Here is a 7,469-nt window from a genome sequence, read left to right as displayed (position 1 = left end):
CAGTAGAATCGCTAAAACCCAGGAGGTGGAGGTTGTAGTGAACCGAGATCGTGCCACTGCACTGCAGCCAGGGCAACAGAGTAAGATTCTGTCTCATAGAAAAACAAAAAAAAGAAGCATTCCTGAAACTAGAACCACTTAAACATGGAATGCACTTCTTAACTCACATCATCATTTCTGTGGGTGGAGGTGCAGCATGGGTGATTTCTAATGTAACGGAAAAATGAAATCAGCGATGTCTCCAGGCACCTACATGTGTGCAGGTGTGTGCACACGTGAGAGTACACTGCTGCATGTATCGTGTGGGCATGTGCATGTGTGAGCATACGTGCCCACCTGAGAGTGCACATGTAAACCTGCCCTGTGCACGTTGTGGTGTGACATGTGAGCATGTCTCTGTGTGTTCACATGTGTGCACATGTGTCTGTGTGTGTTCACATGTGCATGTGTTTAGGTTTGTTTCTGGACAGTAAAAACTGATTTTACAACTGGTTTGGGATGTGGTTAACCTCGTTGAAATGAACACAGGAAACCGAAGCACTGTGCTTCCCGGCTCATTCCCTTTAGCTCTGGGCGACATTCCTCGATCAAAAATATTAGACTTCTCTTTCTGAATAAGTGACAGAAATTTTCCCCGAGCAGCCAAACAGGGGCCTTTGGCACGGTGCTGTGGTGCCCTCTGGAGGGTTAGTGGGGAAAGACGCCTTCCTCAGACAGAACGCGGAATGAACTGGAGCCAAAGGAGGTGAGCTGCCCCAGACCCTGATGTTCCCCTGTCATAGCTCAGGAGACCGACCTGGGCAGGATCCACGACTCTGGCCCCACGTCGGGCCGGGCTTCTCTTTCACGCGGCAGCTACGTGTCACATTTCCTTTTCTCTTTTCCGGTCCCGGAGTGAGCAGCAAGGACGCATTCTGTATGCTCCACGTCATTCTGGGGATCAGGTCAGCAGCACCGCGCCGCCAGCCCCACCAAAGCCGTTAACAGACGTGCAGTTTAGGGAATCTAACGCATATCTTTTGTTCCTTACAGTGATCTTATAAATAACGATGTCGAGTACGCCTATATACCTTTCCTGAAGGGAAACTGAAATTCAAGGCCATCATCACCACGTCCAGTTAGAACCGAGGCTCTTAAAAAATTGATCATGTTCCGTGGTCATCACAAGAAGCGTCTTCACGCAGAATCCATCGTCAGACACGTCAGTGCCTCTCAAGAGTTCTCGTGAACAAATTTTTTACAATGACCATGTATTAATGTGCAGAATTCCACACCAGCTTGCAGCTCTTACCCTGGAAGACCCACTAATTGCACACATATTTCAATGTGCTGTCGACATAAAGGTGAAGCCCTGTAGGAGGGGGGTTGTAAACCTGCAGGACGATGGTGAAGACTCGGGAGGGAAATGAGAAAGTGCTGGGTGCCTTTGAAGCAGCCAGGAAACCCGCATCCACCCAGGCCGCACCTGCACTCCTAGGCTCCGCGCTGCTTCCGGCCGCGCCTGCACTCCTAGTCTCCACTGCTTCCGGCCACGCCTGCACCCCTAGTGTCCACTGCTTCCGGCCGCGCCTGCACTTCTAGGCTCCGCGCTGCTTGTGGTTTCTGGTTCTGCTCAGGACCGTGATTCCAGCGGGGAAGCCTCTGACTCACCCACGAGCCCCGTGTGCGGCCTAGGGTTGGTGGCAGACGCAAACCCATCCCAGCCCAACCCGAGGTCATCAGTTACAAAGGACAGTGGCAGGGGAGACAAGGCCCCACAAATGTCCACTCAGTACTTTTCAGGACTTACATGCTTCTAATATGTGCCAGGTATGCTTTGAGAGATTCTTGGATGGACTTTCTTGTGTTGTCAATACATAAGCTGTCTGAAATTTATTATTTGATTCGTCACATCAGTAACTTACAGAGAAGAATTTAAAGAGCAAAAAAGCCAACACGAGTAACTTTATTTATAAAGGTGTCACATTTCTTAGCAAGTAAATCCATTCCTAGGAAAACCATGGCTTCTGGCTTCAAATCCACAGTTTCTAAGGTCCCCCTTTTTTACCTGGATGCTTCAGCAAAAGGATATTCAGTTTGGAGGCTAGAGAAGAGGCAGTGATGCTGTCTGGGTATTTCACAGGCATTTGTGTAATAAATGAAATGAACTTGGAAAGCATTTAAACACCAGCCACTCATCAGTGTGAGCTAAGTAACAGGTAAAATCATAAGGATAGTGCAGTGTGTTTGTCGTTGTAACTCGTTTAAACTGACTTCACTGTTGCGGGGTCTTCATGGTTCTTCTCTGAGGGTCACTTGTCAGCTTGGGAAGAGGTAGAACCTCAGCTCTTCATAGTTCCTGATGATACATAAAGCAAAAAACTTTTCGACTTTCTAAAACCTTTTCAACACAAGCCAAAGCCAAACTACAGACTAGTTAAAAAAAAAAAAAAAGTAGTATATGAACAGATTATTTACTAAAAAAATCATTTGAAAAGTGTTAAACCTCACAGGTAACCACAGAAGTGCAAGTTAAAACAGATAAAGCTTTCACCTATTACTCAGAAAAGTTTCTTTTTTATGTTGTTACTTAGTGCAGACAAGGATTTCAGGAAATATATACAACCAGTATTGGCATATGCTTTCTGAAACTTGATTTAGCAACATTTACCAACTGTCACATAAAAGTCATATATGTTGATTAAACTTCACTTGTAAGAATTTATTCCAAGTCAATAGTGGAAATGCAGGCATGTGAGGTTGGAGATTTCTGTGTTGCTGATGTCAGGAAAACAATTAGAAAAATGCTGCATCTCTAATATCAGTAACTGGTTAAGTAAATTTAGCCTATACCCCTACAATTTGTTTACTATGCAGGCACTGAAAATAATGTTATATAGTGAAATAGCATCATGATAAAAGGGACTACATTACTTTATAGAAGATAGATTTACAGAAAAAAAGGGGCAATGAATTGACATTTAACAATTTTCTCCTGTTACAAAGACATCCAATGTTATATAAGATATAACCAAACATGGGTGAGGCAGAGGAATGAGCAGCACATGGAGGGCCAGGCTGTGAGTGAGCTGGGCTTAGGGATCCATAAACCCAGAGATGCAGACGCCCAGCTCAGTCAGATGGAGCATCACCCCCACATACAACAGAACTCATGGAGGCAGATGCCCCACTCACTCAGATGGATTATTAACCCCACCCACAACAAAACCCAGATATGCAGATGCCCAGCTCAGTCAGATGAAGCATTAACCCCACGTACAACAGAACCCAGAGATGCAGAAGCTCAGCTCACTGAGATGGAGCATCAACCCCACACACAACAGGACCCACAGAGGCTGACATCCAGCTCACTCAGATGGAGCAGGAGCTGTTGAAGGCTGTTTTGGCCCAGGACTGGAACAAAAGGCGGTGGCCCTGAGGCTTACAGAGCAGACCCTATGGCCACATGCTTGGCCTTAGGCCTCAGCTTGGCTGCCTGAAGGCTGCAGGGAGGTCCTTCTCTGTCCTCGAGTTCCTTTCAGGGCCTGTGCCAGGGTCTGTGCCAGTCAGTGCCCACCCTGTCATAGGTGTTGTGCAATTTCTAATGACAACATGATTCGGAGACTATAATAGCTGCAGCTTCCCCCAAAGTGAGGAAAAATCTAACTGTACAGGCTGCTGTGAAACTGGAACATCAGAGGAAGAGGAGCTAGAAAGCTGACCGGGCCGATGAAGATGCTTGCTATCAATTGTTCCATCCCCACTCGGAACAAGCTGCCACCAAGGTGTGGCACCCACAGCCTGCCTGGGTCTTGCCGCCCCATCCTGCTGTCCCCATGCAGTGACCAGGGCTTGGAGACATCTTTGCACCGTCCCGGGACTGGGCAGCGCCACCCCCTGGGTCCTCTTCTCTGCCCTGGCTCGCTCCCTTCCTGCCTCCGAGAACCCTGCATGTGGAGTACAGCCCCGTCCTCCCCAGGTCACGACTTGCTGGTGTGGACGACCTCTCAGGCTCACCTGCCTCCTACCAAGCACAGGATCCCCTCCCTGCCAGCCCTCCCTTCCCTGATCCCCAAAGGGAAACAAACAGCAATCTTCTTCCCTCCGCAGACGAGGGGCTCAGGGAAGCTCCATGCCTTGTCTCCTCACCAAGGGCGAGATCATGGACACAGAGCCCTGACCACCCCCTCCACCTCCCTCTGGCCCAGCCTGTCAGTGCCTCCTACCTTCCGTGTCCATTCTCCACATGGCAGCCGGAGCCACGAGCTGAAAGCACAGGCGTTCCTGGCCTGTCTCCTGGGTGGACCCTGGACGATGCCCATGCTGCTCAGGAGCTGGAGCCTCTGCAGGGCTGGGGCCTGTGTGGTGCCCTGCCACCATCTCTCTGCACTCATGTCCTGCTGGGCTTGCCGGGTGTCCTTCTGTCCTGAACAGGCCACAGGGTCCCAGCTGAGGGCCTGTCCAGTGGCTGTTTCCCTGCCTGGCAGACCCCGATCCCTGCAGGGTTCCCTCTTCCTCTCATTTGCCTCAAATGCAAGTGCCCGTCAGCTGTGAAAGGGTCCCCGCTGCTGTGCCATGATCTTCCAGCAAGCACTGCCCTGGCACCACTCAGATGACATAGATGCTCAGTAACTTCCTGTCCCTATGTGGCTCCTTGTTGGGACGACAACCCAGGGCTCCACGCCTACACACCCACAAACGCGGCACACAGGTCCAGGAGGCTTCCCTCTTGGACCCAGGTCCTGCGTGTGGTCCCACGGCTGCTGGGAGGATTGTGTGCAGCCGTGGGGGCCACTGGAGAGGATGCCAGGGAACCTGTGCCTGGTCTCTCCTGGGCTCCATTCCCTGTGCCGATCTTAATCTGTAGCTTTTCACAGGGGTAACCATAGCCCTGACTGTGAGAGCTGCTCTGAGTCTGGGAGTCCCTCCAGGACACGGGGTGGTCCTGGGGATCCGTGACTTTCTTCACATTCTTGAAATCAGAATGCATTTTGTAATAACCATTCTTTCAGCATGAGAGGGTGTAGATAAAACCTATGACGCAGATAACTTCTTTACTCTTTAGATGAGGATGTCTATTAGCATGGCTAGTCACTGGTTCTCATGGCTTCAGTAGAGGGGAAGGCTGCACTGAAAACGTGTTCTGGTTAACGTGGTCAAAGAAGAAGGGTGCTCCACCGAAGTCCAGACAAGGAAGCCTGAAGTTCTTTTCCAGAGAAAAGATGCTTGGACCTGACCGGTACATCTCTGATGGCAATTCTCGTCTGTCTTTAAGCATCCCACTCAGCATCACTGTAGCTCCTTACCCTGCATTTCACCCCCGGCCCCCACCCCCACTTTTTAACATTTATTATTTTGTAAAGGGAGAGAACATGTTAACATTTCCTTGTACTTTATTTCTCACAGAAGCTAGCCATTCAGGCTGCATATTGCTTTCTGATTTGATACGCAGTATCTGTGCAAGGGGACTTTCTTCTACTGGCAATGACCCAATTGCATTTGTTTGTTGAAACTCAGCACCAGACGCTGCAGCAAAGGGACCTGCCAGACAAAGGTGGAGCTAAGTTCCAGGTGCTCCTGTTTCCAGTTACAGTAAGAAGCAAAATAAATACCATTTTTTTTAGCGGGGGGAAGAAAGCATACTACATATTATTAAAGATATATTTTATTGCATAGCAATCGATAAACGTAAGGTGTCACAGGTTTGGAATGTGAAAAATATATTTTTATCACAAACCTCCTTTCCTGTACTTTATCAGTAAAAACATTTGTTCTACTTAAACAGATGAAGCCCTCCAGTGAGTAAGCCACGTTTATGGAGCCTGAACTCAGTGTGCTCTGTGCAACCCCCAGGGCTTTAAAGTGGGCTTGCACCTGTGCTTTCATAAATTACTCAACTGCTGATCATTTTGGCTTCTACGCCTTTCCCTAACATGAGGACAACATATCAAGACAATTGTTAACAATGCACTTTAAGGCACTGAATAGAAACTTACTACACAGTTAAAAATAAAATGAAGGTTGTTTTCATAAAAACAAAATATAACTGTTCCAAAACACAGACACACACACATAAACTGAGTGAAAACCAAAGAACACAGGTCATGGTTTCACACTGACATGTCATCAGCATCAAATTCATGCAAAGCGAGCAATACTGTTATACTACTTTATCGCAGGCAAACTGAGATCCAATCACATGGCCCCGTATGAAGTCCAAATAACATACAGATGGTGTATTAGTCTGTTCTCACACTGCTATAAAGATACTACCTGAGACCTGGTAATTTATAAAGAAGAGGTTTAACCGATTCAGTTCCACATGGCTGGGGAGGCCTCAGGAAACTTACAGTCATGGCAGAGGGAGAAGCAAGCACCTTCTTCACAAGGCGGCAGGAGAGACAGTGACAGCAGGGGAACCTGCCATGTTTAAAACCATCAGATCTTGTGAGAACTCCCTCTCTATCATGAGAACAGCATGGGGGAAACCACTCCCATGATGCAATCACCTCCCATCCGGTCCCTCCCCTGACACATGGGGATTACAATTTGAGATGAGATTTGGATGGGCACACAAGAGCCAAACCGTATCAGAGGGTGAAAATGTTATACTAAAAATGCATAGTCTCTAGAAACTCCCTAGTTTCTTTTCTGTCAGCAAAGTCAAATATCTACACAGTGGCCCTGGACAATGCCGGCGGGGAGGACACATCACCTTAATCATCTTTCTGTCCCACCTCTCAGCCACAAAGGCCTGAGAGGGGCACGAACTTGGCTGGTCACCTCCACACCTCAACATTCTCTTCCCAGGCTTGTCTACTCAAAGATAACTGTGCCAATTACATTTTGAATCAGTAACTTTCAGAAATGCACAATTAGGTATGCTATCAGATACAATGCACAGTGAGTATTCCCTTATTGAACACCTATTTTTAAGTATCTAGGTCTCCAACCACCTTTCATTCTTAAACCACAGGTCCAGATTTGTTAGGAACCAAGAGCCACTGGGCAGGAGCTATTTTACAAAGTGCATATTGCAAAGTGACAGTATGCCTGTCCTAACAGAACTGGGAGCATTGTGTTCTCAGGCACCTAAATCAACAGAACACCAGGACATTAGAAAAGACACGCTTCTCCATGGAGTGCTGACTTCAGGGCTTCCATTCTGTTTTCAGTAAAGCAGCCCATAACTTTGTTAGAGAGGGCCTAGCCTCTTGAGAACTGGTTCATCAAACTGAGATACAACGTATTTTCCAAGAGCTTCCTTCCAAGGTCTCTCCGCCCCACCGCTGCTGACATTTCATGTCAAGTCATTGTCTGTGGTGCAGCTGACCCAGGCACACAGGATTTTCTGCATCACCCCTGGGATCCACAGGAGAAGCCAGCACCACCACCTCCTCCAATGACAACCGTCTCCAAATTTTGCCCCATTTCCTGCAAGGTGAAAACACCCTCACTGCGAACCATGGCACGCGCTAGAAAACACAGCA

General features: G+C 48.1%; 1 long non-coding RNA gene across 1 annotated transcript; it reads right to left on the bottom strand.

Annotated features, from left to right (window-relative positions):
* Positions 1 to 1,913: 1,913 nt before the first annotated feature.
* LOC126933472 (uncharacterized) lies at positions 1,914 to 5,306 on the bottom strand. Its single transcript, XR_007718613.1, has 2 exons — positions 4,206 to 5,306; positions 1,914 to 2,338 (listed from the first exon to the last, which is right to left on the bottom strand). It is a non-coding gene; the product is annotated as an uncharacterized LOC126933472 (long non-coding RNA).
* Positions 5,307 to 7,469: the final 2,163 nt, after the last annotated feature.

Source organism: Macaca thibetana, chromosome 13 (genome assembly GCF_024542745.1).
Source record: "Macaca thibetana thibetana isolate TM-01 chromosome 13, ASM2454274v1, whole genome shotgun sequence".
In the NCBI taxonomy this organism is placed as follows: Eukaryota; Metazoa; Chordata; class Mammalia; order Primates; family Cercopithecidae; genus Macaca; species Macaca thibetana.
This window is presented reverse-complemented; position numbering and strand designations above follow the sequence as displayed.